Source organism: Zingiber officinale, chromosome 7B (genome assembly GCF_018446385.1).
Source record: "Zingiber officinale cultivar Zhangliang chromosome 7B, Zo_v1.1, whole genome shotgun sequence".
NCBI lineage: Eukaryota > Viridiplantae > Streptophyta > Magnoliopsida > Zingiberales > Zingiberaceae > Zingiber > Zingiber officinale.
This window is the reverse complement of record NC_055999.1, coordinates 74925249-74946119: the sequence shown is the minus strand read 5'-3', so window position 1 is coordinate 74946119 and position 20871 is coordinate 74925249. Positions and strand designations below refer to the sequence as shown.

The following is a 20871-nucleotide window of genomic DNA, read 5'->3' as shown; positions in this document are numbered from 1 at the left end:
ATATGAGGAATTGCATAACAAATTTTGCTCAGGCATATGGAGAATCATTATTTGAAGCATAGGATAGATTCAAGAGTCTTCAAAGACAGTGCCCTCATCATGGTTTTGAAAAATGATTGATTCTGTACATATTCTATGGGGGAATTTCTTTCTCAGACAAGAGTTTATTGGATTCATCAACTGAAGGTTCTTTTATGAACAAAAGTGTAGATGAAGCATATATGTTAATTGATCAAGTGATTGAACCTCCATGAATGGTCGAACATAAGCTGGATGAAATTTCCCTCAAATATTCATGAAGTGCAAGCCATAAATGCTATAGAGCCTGTCAAACAAATTGTAACTCAACCATCTATGAGTCTTGAGAATCACAAGTCACAGAACAGGGAGTTCAAACATTTGGGGGCAAAAATTGGAAGTATTGTTTCAAAATGGTTTAAAGAAGATCTCCCTCCTTCGTAGACAAGATCTAGTGAAAAGTGTGATGATGTTGGGTTGAGAATAGGAAAAAATCATGAAGAACTTCTAAAGAAGGACATGTTTAGAATTGAGGAGAAGAACAATAGAAGACCACATGAACTCAGTTCTATTATTCCAGGAGGTTCCCAAATGCCACAAGTACCTTTCGCTCAACGATTGATCATACCAACACAAGATAAGCATGTTGAATCTCCTCCACAAGCTAAAAAGGAATATGGGAAATTAGAAGTACCTTTCCCAAGACCTTCACTAAGGGTTCCTTTTCCACAAAGGTTAGTGGGGGTCAATGAGAACAATGACTTTAAAAAATTTTGTGACACTTGTAAGGTTGAGTGCAGATTTTTGAAAGTATATGAAGATGAAGACTCTTCATATGAGGATTTTATTGATAATGCAGTGGTAAATAAGTTTTCAGATCTACCTCCAAATTTTATAGGGTGTTATAGTGATATTGAACTTTCAGATGATAAATGTGATGTGGTAGATCAACTTAAAACTGCAAGTGAAGTGATTGATCCTCTTGTTATTGATTCTCCTATTGAGGATATAGATGTTGGTTTGTTTTTTGATATTTGTGTTGATGATGAGTGATATGGAAGAATGTGTAGGGAGCTGTGTTGTGGAAGCAGCATCTCAAGGATCACAACCTTTGTCCACACAACCCTTAGAGGTTGTAAGAATTGATCATGTTATAGAACAATGTGTAGGGACTTATGCAGAGCTAGCAGAGTCTGAAGAATCACCATCTTTGATATCATCAACATCTGAGCCAGAGCCAGAACCATCATTTGATTCAGAGGAGGTCACATCTACACGTTTAGAAATTTCAGGTATCTCTCAGCAAAGTAAGGTTAGTTTTTCTTGTGATCTTTTGAAAAATTTTATAGAGGTACCTATCATTGACTTTGTTGGATGTGATTCAGTTTTTATTTCTTATTCTGCTTATCTTAATATGGTTATGGCTCTATCTTATCTAATATGTTTGTAGGAGATTTGTATTTTCTTTTCATGTACAGATTTCACTTGGGCTAATAATTGGAAGCTCTTACTGAACCGTCTTCGACCACCTGAAAGAACTTCAAAGAAGACGAAGATGGAGAGAGCAATACTTCATTTTGTAATTCCTATATTGAAAGCTCCCTATATAATAAGAGCCCTTGGTAGGAGGGTGTTGAAATATCTTACCCCTCCAAGAGCGAGATTTTGATAAATCTAATGAGGTGGTCGAGCTAATGACCTTAAACAAGCGCTTCTTGGGAGGCAACCCAAGTTAATTTTCCTTGTTTTCATTTGTCTTTAGTTCTTTCTACTTTTATTTCATTCTTTATAATAAACATGTATTCTCTACTTAGTTTTTGTTGTCAATCTTCTTTTATAGGACTCAAAGATTAGGAGGAGTGTAACTACATGATGAAGAAGTTAATGACATGGGCATTTGGCATGCATCATTTGTTAACTTCTCTTACTTTTTATCTCCTCCGCATTGTCTTTAGTTTTCATTGGGGCAATGAAAAGTTTAAGTCTGGGTGGATGCATTAGATGCATTTGAATTGCTTTGTTTGTTTTTATTTTTGCTTATGTCTTGCATTTTGTTTTGATTTTTCGTGGCATACATCTTGAGAACATCAAACTTCACTTATATGCTTCATTGTCTTTAAGTGAAAATGTTAGCACGTTCATTATCTAGGTTCATGATGTTCAAATAATGCTAGTAGTATGTTTAATGTGTTGGATCGAGAAGCGCTAGAGGGGGGGGGGGGGGGGGGAATAGCGCCCGTGGCTTTCACGCGTTTCGAAATTAAAAATACGACGAGTAATGCAGCGGAAATAATAAAAGAAATAAGCAATCACACAAAAGACACCAAGGATTTACTTGGTTCGAAGCCTAGGGCGACTCCTACTCCAAGGCCCACGATCGTTGATCGCTTACGGTGGGCAACAACTATATAGCGCAAAAGTGTACAAGAGTATTACAATTTTAACAGTATTAAAAACTTATACCGACAACAAGAAATCTTAAAACTGAAGCTCCGGGTCGTCGGTGGCTTGTCGTAGCTTGGTCGGGACGTCTCTTTAGCAGCTAGTTGAAGACAGATGGCTTTTCAGATTCTATACTTAGCTACTGGTCGAAGTCCTCTTAAATAGCTCATTGAGGGCGCCTCCAATGCCCCATGGAGGCGCCTCAAACATAAGGTTTTATCCTGACTTCGTCGCTGCCGATAAGCCTCTGCTGCTGCAACTTATCCACCTGAGGGCGCCTCCAATGCCCCATGGATGTGCTTCCAAGAAGCAGTCCAAGGTGCCTCCACTATCCTCTAAGGCGCCTCTAAGCTCACTGCGTAGACAGCTCCAACTTTGCACCCGAGATGCCTCCAAGCTCCATGGAGGCGCCTCGGACACTGTTCATCCGAGGCTTAAGAGTGCTCCTTTATACCTACAAGATACGTTAGTCCAAAAGATACTCTACAACACAAAGTTAGCACATAATATCATAAATATAAAGTCTGACAGTCATCAGACTGTCTGGTTCTGACTTTGGATTTTCGACCAGAAACCATAGGTCGACCCGATGCCTACTGTTCCCTCTTCCAGGGGAACGCGTCCTCACCTACTCCCCTCAGGAAAGATTACCTGATGCAGTTCGGTCCTCCAGACCGACTGGACTTCCCGCCTAGGGTTACCACCCCCTAGGACCTAAGGTTACCGCCCCCTAGGGGTTTTCTCCACCTAGGGTTACCACCCCCTAGGACCTAAGGTTACCCCCCCCCCCCCTTAGGATTTTCCTCCACCTAGGGTTACCACTCCCTAGGACCAAAGGTTGTCGCCCCTTAGGGTTTTCCTTCACCTAGGGTTACCACCCCCAAGGACCTAAGGTTGTCGCCCCTTGGGGTTTTCCTTCACCTAGGGTTACCACCCCCTAGGACCTAGGGTTACCACCCCCTAGGACCTAGGGTTACCACCCCCTAGGGTTTTCACCTGCCTAACCGCAGTTAGGACTTTCCTGAAACTTTATTTAAGCACGTTAGATAACAAGGAATCTTAATTTTGAATCCCTTTGCAATTATCAAAATCTAGGTTCGATCGTCGGATGCTTCCCGCACCAACATAATGTACCTCTTTTCTCTATCTTGGGTAGCATGAAATAAGCTAAATATCATATGGAGATAGGTTTTAGTTTTGGCTTGACCTTAAGGATCTTATCTTCATTTCACTATACTTGAGCTTGGATTGTTGATATCATTGAAATAGTCATGAATCATCTTGTTTGTTTAGTACTTGGTTTCCATGGTGATTTCTCAAACTTCATTTTAGTTACTGGATGAGGCTCAAATCATGTAAGCTCATTTGGAAAAATCAAAATATCCCAACATTTGTGCTAAAAGTATATTTATGAATAAGTTTTGCACAATGCAAATACTTATGAAAAAAAGTGAAAAAGAAAAAAAATGATGAATAAGGAATATAAAAAACAGTTGTCGTGAGTGGAATCTAGCAAGTCACCCCTTTGAGACTGAGTTAGGTTACTGGGGAAATGATTGCTTAGCTTCTCTTGAGATTGAGCACACCTTTGAGACCTTGGGTTGATTAAGAAATATGAACCAAGTGTGTTGCATGTAAGTGTCTATCACCGGTTACGTGTCTATCACTTGAAACATTAGGAACTCAAATTTGATGACGACTTGACTAGGACGAAGATTGAAACTTGAAGGATTTTGAGTTACTTATTGTACTGTGCACAAGATACTTATGCTTGAGCCATTCTTGACTTGTTTCCATGATCATGCTTGTTAATGAAACTTTTTGATAGAGTTAAGAAAATGCATTAGGGATATGAGTGCATTGTAGAACATATGAATTTAGATTGCGGCATTTTGCATGAGGACAAGCAAAGGTTTAAATCTGGGGGTGTGATGTGCATAGATTGTATACTCTTGTTTAGTATGTTTTGACGCACATTCACATACTTTGCACATGCTTTATCTATGCATTTTCGTACTTCCAGCTTTGCTTTCAGCATATTTACTCTTTTTGTTCGGAGATCTGCTTTTGTGCATTTTCTGTATGCAGGAGTCGATTTTGGAGAGGAATTAATGTCTGAGGCAAAAATTACAATGGATGAAGGAAGAGGCTTGAGTGCCACACGACCCTAACATGGGGGGTTGCCCAGGCCGTGTGGTGATCACCACCCGTGTGGCTGCAGCAGAGGAGGAAGTGGTCATGGTCGTGTGTGCATCCAACGGCCGTGCCAGGTTTGAAGCAAAGAAAGTTCATGGTCGTGTGCACTACACGGTCGTGCAAGCCCTCCAGAGCCGAAGCAGTACACGGTTGTGTAGATCTACATGGTCATGCAACATTTCCAAAGGCCAAGCAAGCCCTGGCCGTGTGCACCACATGGCCGTGAAAGAGTTCCAGAGCCGGAGGCAGAGCATGCCATGTAGATCTACACGGCCGTGCAAACGGGAGCAGTGGCAAAGCATACCACGGCCGTGTCTCACACACGGCCGTGTGAGTTGAGCAGAGAGGGGAGTAGCACAGGCCGTGTGAGCTTCACAAGGTCGTGTCTCATAGTTGTGTGGCGCCCAAACCCCTCTTCTATATAAAGCCTTCTTCATGATTTGAAAGGAGATGTTCTCCTCTTTGGGAGAGAGCAAGATTTGGGTGATTCTTCTCCATCTTGGAGGGATTTTCCGGCGATTCAAGGGCAGATCTTCAACGTATCGACTCCAGAATCGAGGATTGGATTCGAAGACCGTTCTTCATCGTAGATAAGCTTTCTTTCTCTCCTTTCTTGGATTTGGGGATCAAGAATGCTTGTAATCTTTCTCTTTTCGGATTTCCTTCCTCGTTTTATGGATTAGATCTCTTTGTTCTAGGATGGAGGGAGTATTTGTAAGTGAATTGATGTAAAACTCTTGTGGATTTTCCAATTTCCTATTTCTATGATTTTGTTCTGTTTGTACCTATTCAATCTTGTGTGGATTATTGTGATTAGGGCCTAATTCTCATTCTTGATTGAATGTTTGAATACCTTGTGGATCTTATAGAGATAATCTCTCATTCGATTTTCCGAGGGACGTACGTGACAGACAAGCCCGTATAAAGACGTTTGAGGGATGATCTTGAGGGTGAAATAGGATTATTCAAGGGGGTAGGATAGATTATATGCGTTCATATCTTATATCTTGATGTGGTTGAGGAGTGATGAATTCTTATGTTGATTATCGGAGGGATGCATGTGACAGACAAGCCCATGTAAGGACAACATAGATTCATTTCTAATTGATCACATTTAGGTATAGATTTCAGTCCTAGGCCAGTTGTCTATTGCAAGAGAGAACCGACAACCTTCTACAAATGATGGAAAATTGAGGAACAAGATTTGATAGATCATTTACATTGATTAACCTTACAAAGAAACCAAAACTCCTAGAACATCCATTCATCATAGCCCTTATTCTTGTTTCTATTTCTTTTATTTCTATGTTTGCTTTTCATTAATTGCCCTTAGTTTCTGAAAACCAATTGATTAGTTGTTTAGCTAATTCGCGTTGAGAAATCTTTAGTGGTTATTCCAGTCCCTGTGGATACAATATCTTTTATTATTACTTACAACATTTTCGTACACTTGCGGAACGTCAACACCCAACAATCCTCCCCTCAAACGAAGGACCACAATTACTCTAATAGTCCGGGCCTCCTCGTGAGCATCTTGTCACACTGATTTGCTCTAGGCCTCCCCGCGAGCATCCACACCCGGTCACCTTGACCTACTCTGGGCCTCCCCGCGAGCATTCGGTCTCCTTGACCTGCTTCAAGCCTCCCTGCAAGCATTCGGTCACCCTGACCTACTCATCTCCCCGCGAGCATCTGGTCACCCTGACCTGCTACAAGCCTCCTCGTAAGAATTCAATCATCTTGACCTGATCCGGGCCTCCCCGTGAGTATCCGATCACTCTGACCTGCTTCGGGGCCTTTCTCACAAGCATCCGGTCATCTTGACCTATTTCGGGCCTCCTCGTAAGTAGCTTGATCCGGTCAATCTTTCTTCAATTTAAACACCCACTTTAGGTCGATAGGCTTGTGGCCTAATGGGAGCTCAGTTAGGTTCCAGGTATTGTTCATCTCAATAGATTTCAGCTCTTTCTCCATTGCTTCATACCAGCAAGATTGGTTGTAGCTTCTTGATAACATGTCGGCTCTTCAGATATCACCATCATCACCTCACCCTCTTCTTCTTCAATACCAACCACATCCTCAGTGTTGGCGTAGATATCAGCAATGGATCTAAAATGGACCGGCCCTGCATAAGACTCGGGTAAGTTTGTTATCGAAGGCGAGGAAGTTGTATGGGTGTTCGATGATGGTGTAGATGGACTTGACGCTCTTTGCACGACTACTGCCGGTGTTGTGACATCTTCCGCTACGGCCTCAATGTCTGCTACAACAATCACCTCGTTGGTATCGAATGCATCCACCACCATAAACTCTGATACTTTTTCTTCATTGTTGGCACCTGTATTCCATGTCTATTCACAATTTTCTCGAAACATCACATCTCTACTTACTTGTAGCTTGCCATGCCCTTGGATCAAATAGATGATGAGCTTTGCAACCTTCCTCGACACCCAAGTATACTATGGCTGAGCTTCTATCGTCAAGTTTCTTGAGGTGAGGGGCTGTATTTTTCACATATGCAACAAACCGAACACTCTCAAGTGGGCGAGATGTGGCTTTATCCCCATCCAAGCTTCAAATGGCGTGTGCTCTCCTAGCGCCTTAGTTGGGAGACGGTTTAACAGATAGACAGCATGCCTAACCGCCTCTCCCCAGAACCTTGTCGGCATATGTGTACCCTTGAGGAGAGATCTTGCCATGGCCATCACGGTGCAATTACGGCGCTCCACAACACCATTTTATTGGGGTGTGTAGGGAGCCGTGAGATGTCACTCGATTCTTTCATTTTCACAAAACTGAGTGAACTCCGTGGATAGAAACTCGCCGCCCCGGTTTGTCTAGAGTGTTTTGATCTTGTATTCAGTCTTGTTCTCCGTCAAGAATTTGAAATTCTTGAATACTCAGAATGCATCATTCTTTGCTGCCAATATAAACACCCACATCCACCTTGTAAAATCATCAACAATCAGAAGAAAGTACTTGTTACCGACTAGTATACACGGTGAGATTGGCCCACAAATATCAGCATGGAGAAGTTCCGATGGCTTCTCCACTCTACAGTTTGTTTAGCACGGGAATGGCAACCTTGCATGCTTGGCGATCACACACATCTCGCAAAGCTTGTTCGGCTGGGGCAATGGAGGCACATCAACCGCCAATTTCTTCTCCCCTAACAGCTTCAAGTAATGGAAATTAACATGTCCAAGCCTTGTATGCCATAACCAGGTTGGGTCTTCTAGGCTTGCTAGGAGACAGACTTGCTTGAATGTCTTCAAGGTTATCTTGTACAAGCAATTTTGTGTTCGCTTTACCAGCATCAAGAGCTTCCCACTCCTATCAATCACCTTCATGGTATCTCTTTCCATGTGCACCTCATTCCCAATTTCTGTCAATTGACCGAGACTTATGATATTACTACAAAGTTTTGGAATGAAGTATACCTCGTGGAGAGCCTTCCGATCGCCATTCTTGCATTCGAACACAACCATCCCCTTTCCCATGATCTCAATGGTTGATCCATCGCCAAACCTCACCCTACGGCCCTACCGGTGATGGTTTCATCTAGTTCTTGAAACTTCTCGCGATGGCCAGTCATGTGGTTGTTGGCACCATTGTCAAGGTACCAAGCGCCTTTATCTCCTTTATTAACGCCATGGTACATCTCCGGTAGCAACCTATCTTCACTGAGTAGAATGGTATCCTGCCGCTCACGCCTAGTGTCAGGCTCCTCGTGGGACACGGTCATCATCAGTGCTGGCTCCTCATCGGTGACGCAAGTGAGGTGAGCCTCATCGTCACAACGCTTGTTGTAGCATTCGGACGCATAATGCTCCATTTTCTCACAATTAAAACACTTTATATGGCTCTTGTCACGAGTGCCTCTGCCATTGCCGCTAGTGCCTCCTGCACTATCTTGGCTCGACATATCACGGCCATGACCGCGCCCCCGCCCACGCCATTTGCCACGACTAGGGTTGCTGGACCCATGCCCCTTGCCTCCTAACGAAGTGTCCACGTTGCTCCCCTTCTGTCGCATTTGTCATTCGGCATGAGTAAGTAGGAGCTCACCTTCAGTGTCATTGGTGTTGCCGCGTAATCATAGTGTTTATTTCTCGTATGCCTTTAGTCGCCCAATAGTCTCCTCAAATGGTATCGTCTCAAGATCGTGAAACTGCTCAATACCGGCAATAATAGGGAAGAACTTATCAGGAACAGAATCAAGCAACTTCTTTACCAAAGAGGACTCTTCAAGCGTGGCACCAAGAGTGGAGAACTTGCTACTCATGGCGCTGAGTTGGCCAGCAAACTCATCAATCGTCTCAGTCTCCTTCATCCGGAGGGCGTCAAACTTGCTCTTCAACGTTTGTACGCGTGCCTTCTTCACCCGATCACTACCAAGGTACCTCGTTTTGAGGTTGTCCCAGACTTCCTTCGCCGTCTTCTTTTTTGCAATCTGGAGAAGGATGTCTTTGGGGATACATTGCAAGATGTATGCACATGCCTTTTTGTCCTTCTTTGTATCTACTTGCGCTCCTTCCACTGGCTCAACCACCTCCCAGACTCCCTGGGCATCAAGAATCGCCTCTGTCTTTATTGCTCACACAGTGTAATTGTGAGGGCTTAGCATCGGATAGGGAAATGGCACTCCGCCGTTCTCCTTCGCAGCAACTTGTGGGATGCTAGACATTTTTGTGGAATCGTGGATTCTTGGGTGTTCTATACTGTCAAAGCTCTGATACCATTTGTTGTGCCCAAAGGATGTCCACATATCTCCACAATGACATGATATTGTCCACTTTGGGCATAGGCCCTCATGGCTTTGCTCTTGGACTCTCCCTAAAAGACCTCATGCCAATGGAGATATCATCCATCCTTTTAACCCCATGATTTTTACCAAATCTTTCCAATGCGGGACTTTGATTGAACCCCAACATCGTCGTTCCCTAGATTGGGTTCATAGCCACCGACGCCCCTTTCTGACGCCTCCTTCCTCCCGATCCTAGTAGATAGCCACACGAGCAATGGAGGTTCGGCCTAGGGCTCGTATTCACCTACACATCTCCTTCCTCTGCCTGATTCAGTCTCATAAGCTCTTTGTGATAGCGTTGACCTAGGGTTCCCAACGGCCAGATTTGAGGTAAGTTTTCCTCCTAGATCTGGATTTAGGAGTTGTTTATTATTTTGCTGATTGGACAACCAAAAGCTGAGTAGGGTTGTTGTCTTTCTCCTCCTAGTAGCTACCATCGCCATCGTCGTCGCCGCCCCTCTACTCCGGTTTACCACCTCAGTAGCCACCCATTTTGACCCAGCGTCGCTGATTTCCTCTTCCTTTACCCCTCTGCCTTTGCCGATAAGTATTAGATTTCGACATGAGCTCACGGAGTGTTGGTGTCTTTTAACCTAGCACCGCCGACAGTAGCTGGCTGCTTGCTGCCATCGCTGGTCTAGGGTTCCGGCGGTCAGATTTGAGGTAATCAGTTTACCAAGTGTACTTCCGAATTGATGATCTGTATTCGATCTTAACTTTGGTTATTGGTTTGGAATGACAGCAAGTGCTTCCGGCTAGTACTCTCGACAGCTGCGATTTCCGACCGTGAATCGATAGTGGTGGCTGGAGTTGAGGTAAGGTGTAGAGAATTTAATCTCTATTGTAGCTTACCTCTGGAATGGAAGTTAGAAAGTTTAGGGATGATAGGTTCTACTTGCTATTTCATGATAATTAGGGTTAAAATGATGGATAATTAATTATAAAAATTAATTAGGTGGATCCAATTTGGAATTTCTTAATTTGATTAGGATTTAGTTTAGCTAATTGATGCATGATAGAATTAGCTAAACTAAACATTGTGATACGGGACTTTGATTTTAGGCGGACAGCTTGACGTGGGATGTGTTCTGATACGAACTACTAATTAAGGCGGGTGTCATTGACTTATCTTTTGATATTATCATTCTAATATGCTTAGTAGGTTACAACTTACAATAATAGTTATGTTGATTTCTATTTGGTATGTCACTATATGATACTTGTTGCATGCTTTTTATTTGTTCTGCATTTATGTTTTATACCCTCTTGATTATTGCCATATGTATTTATGTTAATGGAGGTAGTGACATATCATGCCTTATTGTGTACCGGACTAGTTATTTGTCATACCATTTACCTTTTTGTGCATACTTTATGGATGTGGATATGGTCAGGATTTACATGCTTAGTGTCATGCACCATCTTGCATGATTACATGTTGAGCGATTGGCAGCTCCATTATTGTTGAGATCATCACCAGTTACATAGATCTGCACACACAACCACTCATGGGTTAATGATATATCAGGCAAGGTGTGTGGCAGTTTGCTCTGCCAGTGCTCCACTGGTACACTCATGGATAGCGCGACGCAGCATAGTAGCACGACATGAGTCCCTCCTCTAGATTGTCTCAGGAAGATGAGAGCATTGAGCTCCCCCACTTATGATTTGGGGTGGGAGATAAGTGTACTCTGACAGCATCCTGTCCGCTCGATCACTCATCAGGAGTAGTGATGGCAGAGTGCACAGTTGTCATAGCCCTACCCACTCGGTCTTACCATCGTGTGTGAGATGACTGACTGGTGTCAGCGGTGACAATGTCATTTACATCATATGCATGGATTGTATTTATTGCTTGTGTTTACTGCACTTTGTTTGCTACATATTTAGTGGATACATTTGATTGACATGCATACAGGAGATATGATATTTTCGGTCTAACGGCCGTATTATCCTAATAGGAGGTCCCGGTGAGTATAGCTTCTCTTATTCCTTTCAGTGTTGCATTTTTCATTATTATTCTAGGAGACTGTACGCATAATTGTTACTATGTATGTCAGCTTAGTACCCGCTGAGTGTTGGACTCACCCCGTTGATAATTATCAGTTCAGGTTGAAGCTATTAGGAGGTTCCAGTTGCTAGTCCCCACCCTGAATTGCGACGATTTTCTACCTTTGGACTTTTGTTTTCCTTGTTATATTTTTATATATTTGTGATGTATAACTGTACTCGTGGATTTTTATCGAGTTTTGGTCTACTGCCTTTGTTTTTCGCTACGTTGGATTTTTGTTGTGGGTTTAAGTTTTTCATTGTATCAGTAGAGTAGGTTTTATTTAGATAACTACGTAGTTGTGTCAGCTAGAGGCTGAGTTAATATAAATTGCATGGATTGTTGGCTATTTTTATTGTTATTATTCTGGTTGTGTTGGCCGAGGTTTGTGTGGCCCTGAGGGCTTTGTAGTAATATTTCAGATTGTCACTGGTACAGGGGAGATGCTGCAGAAATTTCCTCGGTAGGGACTCCCCCGGGGCGTGACAGGTCTGGCAAAAGGTAATCTCTTCTGAGAGGAGTGAGTGAGGATGCGTTCCCCATTGAGGGAACAGTAGGCGTCGATTTTACCTAGGATTTTTAGAAAATTTGAAAGTTAGAATCAGACAGTCTAGAGACTGACAAATATTTTTATTTCTATATTATTGTATTGTGATAACTTTGTTTTATAGGATATGTTTGGTATTTTGACTAACATGTCTTGCAGGAAGTGAAATGCACAAAAGAGCCTTGGATGAATAGTGTTGAAAGGCACCTTTCATATGGCTGAAAGTGCCTTCGAGTGGATGACTCTAACGCTGTGGGGATAAAATCTACAGCTGGAGGCACCTTCTATGTGGTTGAAGGTTCCTTCATCACTCTATAAAAGAAATCTTCGGGCAAGAACTTCAACACAACTGATTTTCGAGATTCTTCTCTTACGCGCTGCTCCAAAGATGATTCGACAAAGTCGTAACATTGCTCTGACAACAAAAATCTCTACTTTCAGAATTCTAAGTTGTTGGTATACTTTCAATTATTGTAATTAAATTATTGCACTTGTAATTCTCTGGATTGATAGTGAATTGTCTAAAGTAAATACTCAAAAAGTGTGGGCCTTAAAGTAGGAGTAGTCATAGGTTCTGAACTAAGAAAAATTACTTGTGTTCCTGTGTATTCTTTTTCTTTTCTTCCTTCTCTTGCGCACTGCTCCAAAGATGATCCGACAAAGTCGTAATGCTGCTCCAACAATAAAAGCTCTACTTTCAAAATTCTAAGTTGTTGATATACTTTCAATTATTGTAATTAAATTATTACACTTATAATTCTCAGGATTGATAGTGAATTACCTAAACTAAACACTCAACAAGTGTGAGCCTTGAAATAGGAGTTGTCATAGACTTCAAACCAAGTAAAATTACTTGTATTCCTGTGCACTCTTTTTCATTTCTTCTACTTATTTTCAGCTATATTATTTTGATTGAATGTTTTCTGAAAATTATATAAAAATCATGAGCGCTATTCACCCTCCTCTAGCACATCGATCCTATAATTGGTAACAAACCGGGACCGCTTCAAATCGGTGAAAGCATTGTTCAAATGATTTTTTCATGATAGTGTTTTTAATTTTCTGGAGTCTATTGAAATTGGTAGGGTCACCCCTTCTGATCATTTTTTCGTAATCGAGTTTTTTGCTCGAAGTTGGTGTAACACTACTCAAGTTCTTTTAGTTTTTCATAAGTTCTTTATATCGCATTGTTAATCCAAGACCAAGTCTTGGGGCAAGTCTCCTTGTTTTTATTGTGTGCAAGATTCTTTCAAATGGCGTACCAAGAAGGTTACAGCACTACACGCCCACCACTATTCTCCTATGAAGATTTCATCTACTGTAAGAACCGAATGGAGTACCACCTCAATAAGCAGGTGGAAATGTGGATAATCATCCAGACAGAATTTACATATCCCACCGAAGACGGAGCTCTCGTCCCCTGCGACAAATGGGACGCACCAATCCTTAAGAAGATCGAAGTCGATGCAAAGGCAATCCAGACCCTCCAATGTGGCTTAACCAAAGAAGAGTTGAATCAGGTCGGCCCCTTCAACAACGCCAAGGAGTTATGGCTTAACCTCCGGCACAAAGGTAAGCAAAAGAGATTTAATTTTAAATAAATTATATAATATAAAAATATAGGAGGGTGAGACAGTGAGCCAACTATACGCACGCATCTAAGATCTTCTCAACGGTCACCACTCAATTGGTCAGAAGCTGGAAAATTGTGACATTATAAGGTATGCCCTTAACACCTTTCCAAGGAACACCTTGTGGACATCCATGGTGGATGATTACAAAGTTTCTAAGGATCTCTCTTTAATTAGGTTAGATGAATTATTTTTTGAATTTGAACTTCATGAACAAACTAATGTACTTCTAATTGAGAAAGACGAACATGAGTCTGAAGGTAAATCCGACGTAGAAGAAGACAATGAAACTACCACCGAACTCATGAAACTAGATCGAAAACTATATAAAAAGAAGAAGGGTTTCACAAAACACGAGATCAAGAAGATGATTCAGTCAAAGATAACGCAACCAAGTAAAAAATCAAACACAAAGGTCAAGTCCGAAGTCAACTGCTACGGTTGCAAAAAAAAAGGAACATATCAAGGTAAACTGTCCAAACTAAAAGGAAATAAAGAAGCAACTAAAGAAGAAGGCTACAAGCAATGTAGGATGAATCGTCATCAGAGACTCTGATGAAGATCTCGGACAGACATGCTTCCTCGTGCTTCAGGCCTAAGAATAAGTTGATGAGTCCAAAATCGAGAGCAAATCAGAAGCCAAGTCTAAGAGAAACCACGGATCCATATCCATTTCCGAAGGGACAAACATCATTGTAAGTTCACCTCAAATAGATAAATTACATAACTTAATAAATTATCTAATGTGCAACTAGCAAAATCTAACATCCAAGTCAAGTCACTCCAAAAGGAGATAACAACCCTTAAGGAAGTGACTAACCCAAGCTTTGTGATCGAATCTGTTCAAGTTGGAACTTCAACTCAAGTCCAACAACTTGAGGAAGAAAATTCCAACTTGAAAAGTCAAGTCAAGGAACTTAGGGACTCATTAGAATGATTCACCTTGGGTTCTAAGAATCTTGATATGATTCTTGAAAAATAAAGAGTCGCATACAATCGATTCGGACTCAGGTATAAGGCTAAACAAAAATTTAAATCTTACCTATCTCTAGTTAATCGAACTAATTAATAGAAAAATAGTCCAAGTATAAGTCCCCAAGTCTAACTTGACTAATCGAGTTAGACTTGATCAATATTGGATCCTCAAGGATCAAAACCACTACCTTGATAGATCTTATCGAGGCTATAATCCAAGGGAGCCAATAGAAAGATCATTTTCATTATTTGATATACTTGTTTGATATTTACTTTACCGATTTCCTTATACATGCTTAGATTAGGATAGATAAGGATTTAGGCTTGATCGATACTTGATTAGTTAGACTAAAGATTCTTAGAAAGAAAATTAAATATTTAATTTCTTTAAAAGGCTTTGTGTAGAAGTAGTTGTTGCTCCAATATCCAAGAAGTCTTAGTGTCTCATCACAGCCTAGAAGTCAATTATTGAAATAAATATTTAATTGACAACCTAGATTAGTTGAGAAGGAAAATAAGGGGTTAAATTCAATCAATCTATCTTATAATCCATTTAAATTAGATCAAAATTAAATACTTTATGTATAGAAATATAATGATTTGGATCGATTGATGTTGGATAGTGGATGCTCCAGACACATGACTAGAGATTGATTGAAGTTCACCAAGCTAAAACTCAAGAACTTAGGGTCGGTTGCATTTGGCAATGACGAAAAACTTAAGGTAATCAGAACATGTAATATCAAACTAAATTCTGATTTCAGTATTTGAAAAGTTTTATTAGTTGATAAATTTAAGTTTAACTTACTTAGTATAAGTCAACTATGTGACTCTAGCTACCTAGTAACTTTTTCTAATTCTAAATGTACAATTAAAAATATCAAAAATCCTAAAATTATACTTAAGGGAATTGGGAAAAATAATATATACACAATTAACCTATCAACCTCCTCAGTCAAGTGTTTATTGACACAACAAGAGGAAACTAAATTATGGCACAGAAGACTGGGTCACACATACATCAGACTCATTTTAAAAATGGATCAAAATGTCTTAGTTAGAGGTCTACCTAAATTAAAAAAAATAGAAAATATAATTTGTAATGCTTGCCAACAAGGTAAACAAACTAAGTCAATCCACTAACTAAAAAACCTAAATCAAACCAACTCAATACTTGAGCTCCTACACTTAGACCTATTTAATTCACATAGAGCCAAGTCACTAAGTAGAAACCAATACTGCTAAGTAATAATTGATGATTACTCAATATTTACTTGGGTAAAATTTCTAAAAATAAATGATAAAACCTTTGAAATCTTTAATAACTTTTACAAATTAATAGAAAATAAAAAAGATACCAAGATTAAAAGAATCAGAAGTGTTCTTGGGAGATTTAAAAATCATAAGTTTATCAAATTTTGTCAAACTAATGGATATAATCATGAATTTTCATGTCCTATAACTCTCCAACAAAATGGACTAGTAGAATGAAAAAAATAGAACATTACAAGAAGTTGTTAGAACCATATTAAATGAATATAATCTAAAGAATCATTTTTTGGCAGAAGCAATAAATATAGCATGTTATATTCAAAATAGAATATTAATTAATAAATTTCATAATAAAACTCCCTATGAAATATATTATAATAAAATACCCAACTTAAATTATTTGAAAGTATTTAGGTGTAAAATACACATATTAAACACTAAATATTATTTTGAAAAATTTACATCCAAATCAACAATTAGCATCTTCTTAGGGTACTCTATGACCAGTAGAGCCTATAGAGTCTATAATAAAAACATCCTAAAAGTTGAAAAAAATAACCAATGTAATTTTTGATAAAAAAAATAATTTATCTAACTTAATCAATGAAAATGATAATCAAAACATTAGAAACATAAAAGATGATAAAGAAATAAGACCTAAATCAAGTGAATCAGAAGAACCAAGTCTTAACCCTGATATAAGACCACCTAGGGCAAGATCCAACCACCAACCTAATCAGATTTTGGGTAACCCAATTTTAGGAGTTCGAACTCGATCATCTTATAGAAACCTAAGATAAATAGATCTTATTTCCAAAATTGAACCCAAGACTATACAAAAAGCTCTACCTGACTCAAATTGGATAATTGCAATATAAGAAGAATTAGCCCAATTTGAAAGAAACTGGGAACTAGTACCTAAACTCACAAATAAATCCATAATTGATACCAAGTGGGTCTTTAAAAATAAACTAGATGATAAAGAAGAAATAGTAAGAAATAAAGCTAGACTAGTGGTAAAGGGGTTCAGCTAAGTAGAAGGGTTAGATTATGATGAAACTTATGCACCTGTAGCCAGACTTGAATCCATCATGATGCAATTGGCTTACTCAGCATATAAAGGATTCAAGTTATATCAAATGAATGTAAAGTCCACATTCCATAATGGATTCATCAAAGAAAAGGTCTATGGAAATCAACCTCCAAGATTTGAGGACTTAGACCACCCAAACCATGTCCTTAAGTTAAAGAAAACATTATAGGAATTAAAATAAGCACCTAGGGCTTGGTGTGAACAACTATCCATATACCTAATATCTAAAGGGTTTAACTAAGACCAAATAGACCAAACCTTATTTGTTAAAATCTTAGAAAAAGATATTTTTATAGTTCAAATTTATATAGACGACATAATCTTTAGCTCAACCAACAATAAATTTTTTTAAAAAAATATTAAATTAATAGAAAATGAATTTAAAATAAGCTTAGAAGGAGAACTCAATTTTTTTTTAGGATTACAAATAAAATAAATAAAAGAAGGAATTTATGTTTTTCAAATAAAACATGCCAAGGAACTAATTAAGAAATTTTGAATGGAAAATTCTAACAATATTAATACCTCAATAGCAACTCATGTTAAAATTGACTCTGACTTAGATGAAAAATCAGTGGACTTAAAATATTATATAAGTACAATAAAAAGCCTACTATACCTAACTGAAGTCAACCTGATATTTTATTTACAATATGTATGTGTGCTAGGTAACAATCGTGTGAAAAGAATCATACTTAACTAATATAAAAATATAATACCGTCGCATCTTCCGCTTTACTTCTTGTATTTCTAAGTTCCTACACACTTAGACTAAAGGATCAAAACACAACTGGACCTAATTTAACCAGGTTAATCACATCAAAACTTACCTGAGGTACTTATAACAAAGACCATAAGTTGACTTGTATGTGTCTTGATGCATATTAAATACAAGTGAAATGTTAGGAGGATGAACAAAACTGAAGATGTTGATTAGTGTATTTTTTGTGTTTTAGTTTAATCAAAACAAATTGATTATGTGTTATCCAATCATTGATAAAGCTAGTATACAAATCATATTTATTTAGCCTTAAGGAATATGATTGGAAATTATGTTTTGAAAATCATTTCAAAAAGACATTGAAAATTTTTGGTGAAGGTTATCTTTTGATAGAAATCACCATTAATTAGTTAAATATAAAATAGAGTGAAACATTGAAATTTTTTAATGATTTCTAATTTTGTGTCAATATTTGATATTAAGAGTTATTTTCATAGAAAATTATTTTTCCTTGATAGCATATAAGATAAGTAATGTCTACCCAAAGTTTCATAATTTTTAAAATTTTATAGAATTATTTATGTATTTCTAAAATTTGATCTAAAATTAAAATCAAATTAAATTCAGTTATGACAGTCGACTGGGCTAATCGATTACCACACATCAATCGATCAGGATAATCGATTGAGATTAATTTTTGCAAGCACAAAATCTTGCGAAATTGATCAGGTAATCGATTAAACGATCCTAATCGATTAGAGCAATCGATTAGCACTCTGTAATCTATTGAATCCTAACTTCAATCAATTCAGAGAGGTTGTAATCAATTAGTAGCTAAAACCAATCGATTAGGGAGATTGATTTTGGTTTAACTAGTTTGATTTCAGTTTATCAAGTCATGTTTAGTCATGATAACTATCCCTAACCCTAAGAAATACATTTATAAGCATTTAAGGGTAGTTTTCTTAATGAAAACAAGAACGAAATGGTTAAAGAAGACTAACTTGAAGTTTAGAAGGAGATTTAGTTTCAATATTAAATTTTTAACCTCATAACTTTAAATTTTAGATTTTTTTAAAATGCTTAAGAATTCTAAGTCATTGTTGTGCAATGACAAAAGATTAGAGCATGTTTTAAGGGAGAGCTACTCCTTAAAGACATGATTTAGATTTTATTTGTAAACAATAAAACAATCGAAGGTGGGAAACCTTCATTGTTATGAATGCTCAAGATTGAGCATTAGAAAATAATGGGAGATGGAAAATCTTCATTGTCATGTTGTGAATGCTCTAGGATGAGCATTGGATGATGGGTATATGCTCAAGCATGAGCATTTGGAGATAATGAAGGGTATGAGACCTTCATTGTGATGTTGTGAACAATAAGTGAGATTGTAAACAACATATGGATAACTCTTCAGATGGGGAGTTTTTTATGTGTACCAAAGGGAGAGAATGTAAGCTTTAAGTTAAGAAACCTTTATTTACCCAAGGAGGGAGATTACCCAAAGGGGGAAAATCCTCATGTAAAGGAAGAGAATGAAGGAAATCATCATTCATGCTTTGGTATGAAGAAGAAGTTGAGACTAGTGGATGAGCCTAACTTAAACATATTATCAAATATTAAAAGAGGGATATTGTTGGTGCAATTTTCCCTGGGTCAAAGTTGACTAGGTTAACTAAGCTTGAGTTTGCATGAGCTTAGGTTTTGATGTTTGACAATATGAGAGGAAGGAATCAAATAGGTCACGGTTGCCCAAATATTTAACAATATATGGAGATTACTAATGCAATTATCCATATGAGAGATTGATTGACTAGAAGAGTTAAGTAGGTCAAGGTTGACCGGATACTTGACTAGGAAGTCCTAACTAGAGGTTAGGTAAGCGCAAGACCAATGGGAAAGTTAGCAAAAGAAAAAAATCTGAGTAAGCCAGTGTTGATTAGACATTTAGTATGGGAAAGTCTTGGTGAGTAAAGCTAGGCAGTTAGAAAGTCCCGGTGAATGAAGCCAAATAGTTGGAAAGTCCTGGTGAGTAAAGTCAGATAGTTGAAATTTTTTGGTGAGTAAAGCTAGGCAGTTGGAAAGTCTAAGTGAATGAAGCTAGGTAATTGAAAAATCTCAGTGAGTGAAGTCGAGCAGCTAGAGAGTCCTGGAAAGTAAAATCAGACAGTTAGAAAGTCCCAGTGAGTGAAGTCTGGAAGCTAAAAAGTCTTGATGAGTAAAGTTAGACAGTGAAAAGTCTTAGTGTGTGAAGCTAGGAAGTTGAGAAGCCCTAGTGAATGAAGTTAGGCAGATAATGAAAAGTCTTGGTGAGTGAAGTTAGGTGAAAAGCCCTAGTGAGTGAAGCTAAGCAGATGAAAATCCTAGTGAATGAAGCTAGTTGGTGAAAAATCGTTGTGAGTGAAGCCAGGTATGTGGAAATCCAGGTGGGTCAAAGTTGACCAAAAACTTGGTGTATGGAAGTATAAGTAGGTCATGGAGGATCGGACACTTGACACAAGACGGTAAGTCCAAGTGAGTCAAGGTTGACCAGACACTTAGCATGAGAAGCAAACTCCAAATGAGTCAAAGGATTGATCGAATACTTGGTGACAAAGTCCCAGTAGGTCACGGTTGACCGAATATCAGGCAAGGAAACTCTAGATTTAGATTAAGCAAGTTGGGATTGGAGCAATCGATTGGGACAATCAATTGTTCCTAAGCTAGTCTAGGTAATCGATTAGGAGGTTCTTGTGAGAACACAGAAAGGGCCTGAATCGATTGGTTTAATTGATTAGGCTTGGCCTAATCAATTGACCAATCGATTAGGCTAGGTTATCACAAGAATAGAAGGTGATGGAATCAATTGGCTAATCGATTTCGGCCATGCTAATCGTTTTTATCGCGAAAAAGTGAATCGATTAAGGCAATAGAATAATAAGGCTTAATCGACTAATCGATTAAGGCCTTTTCGTGAGTGAACAAAGAGTTGTAGAATCAATTGGGTAATCTATTAAGGGTCTCTGAATCAATTGGGATGACTCATCAATCGATTAGGATTCAAAAAGAGTCATTCTACATGTATGAAATTAGTTGAATGACATTGCAATTGATTAGGGAAAAGCTGAATCGATTGG

The 20871-nt window shown here is 38.7% G+C and overlaps 1 non-coding gene across 1 annotated transcript; it reads right to left on the bottom strand.

Moving 5' to 3' along the window:
* LOC122007450 lies at positions 1 to 106 on the bottom strand. The gene has a single exon (XR_006118947.1). It is a non-coding gene; the product is annotated as a small nucleolar RNA R71 (small nucleolar RNA).
* Positions 107 to 20871: the final 20765 nt, after the last annotated feature.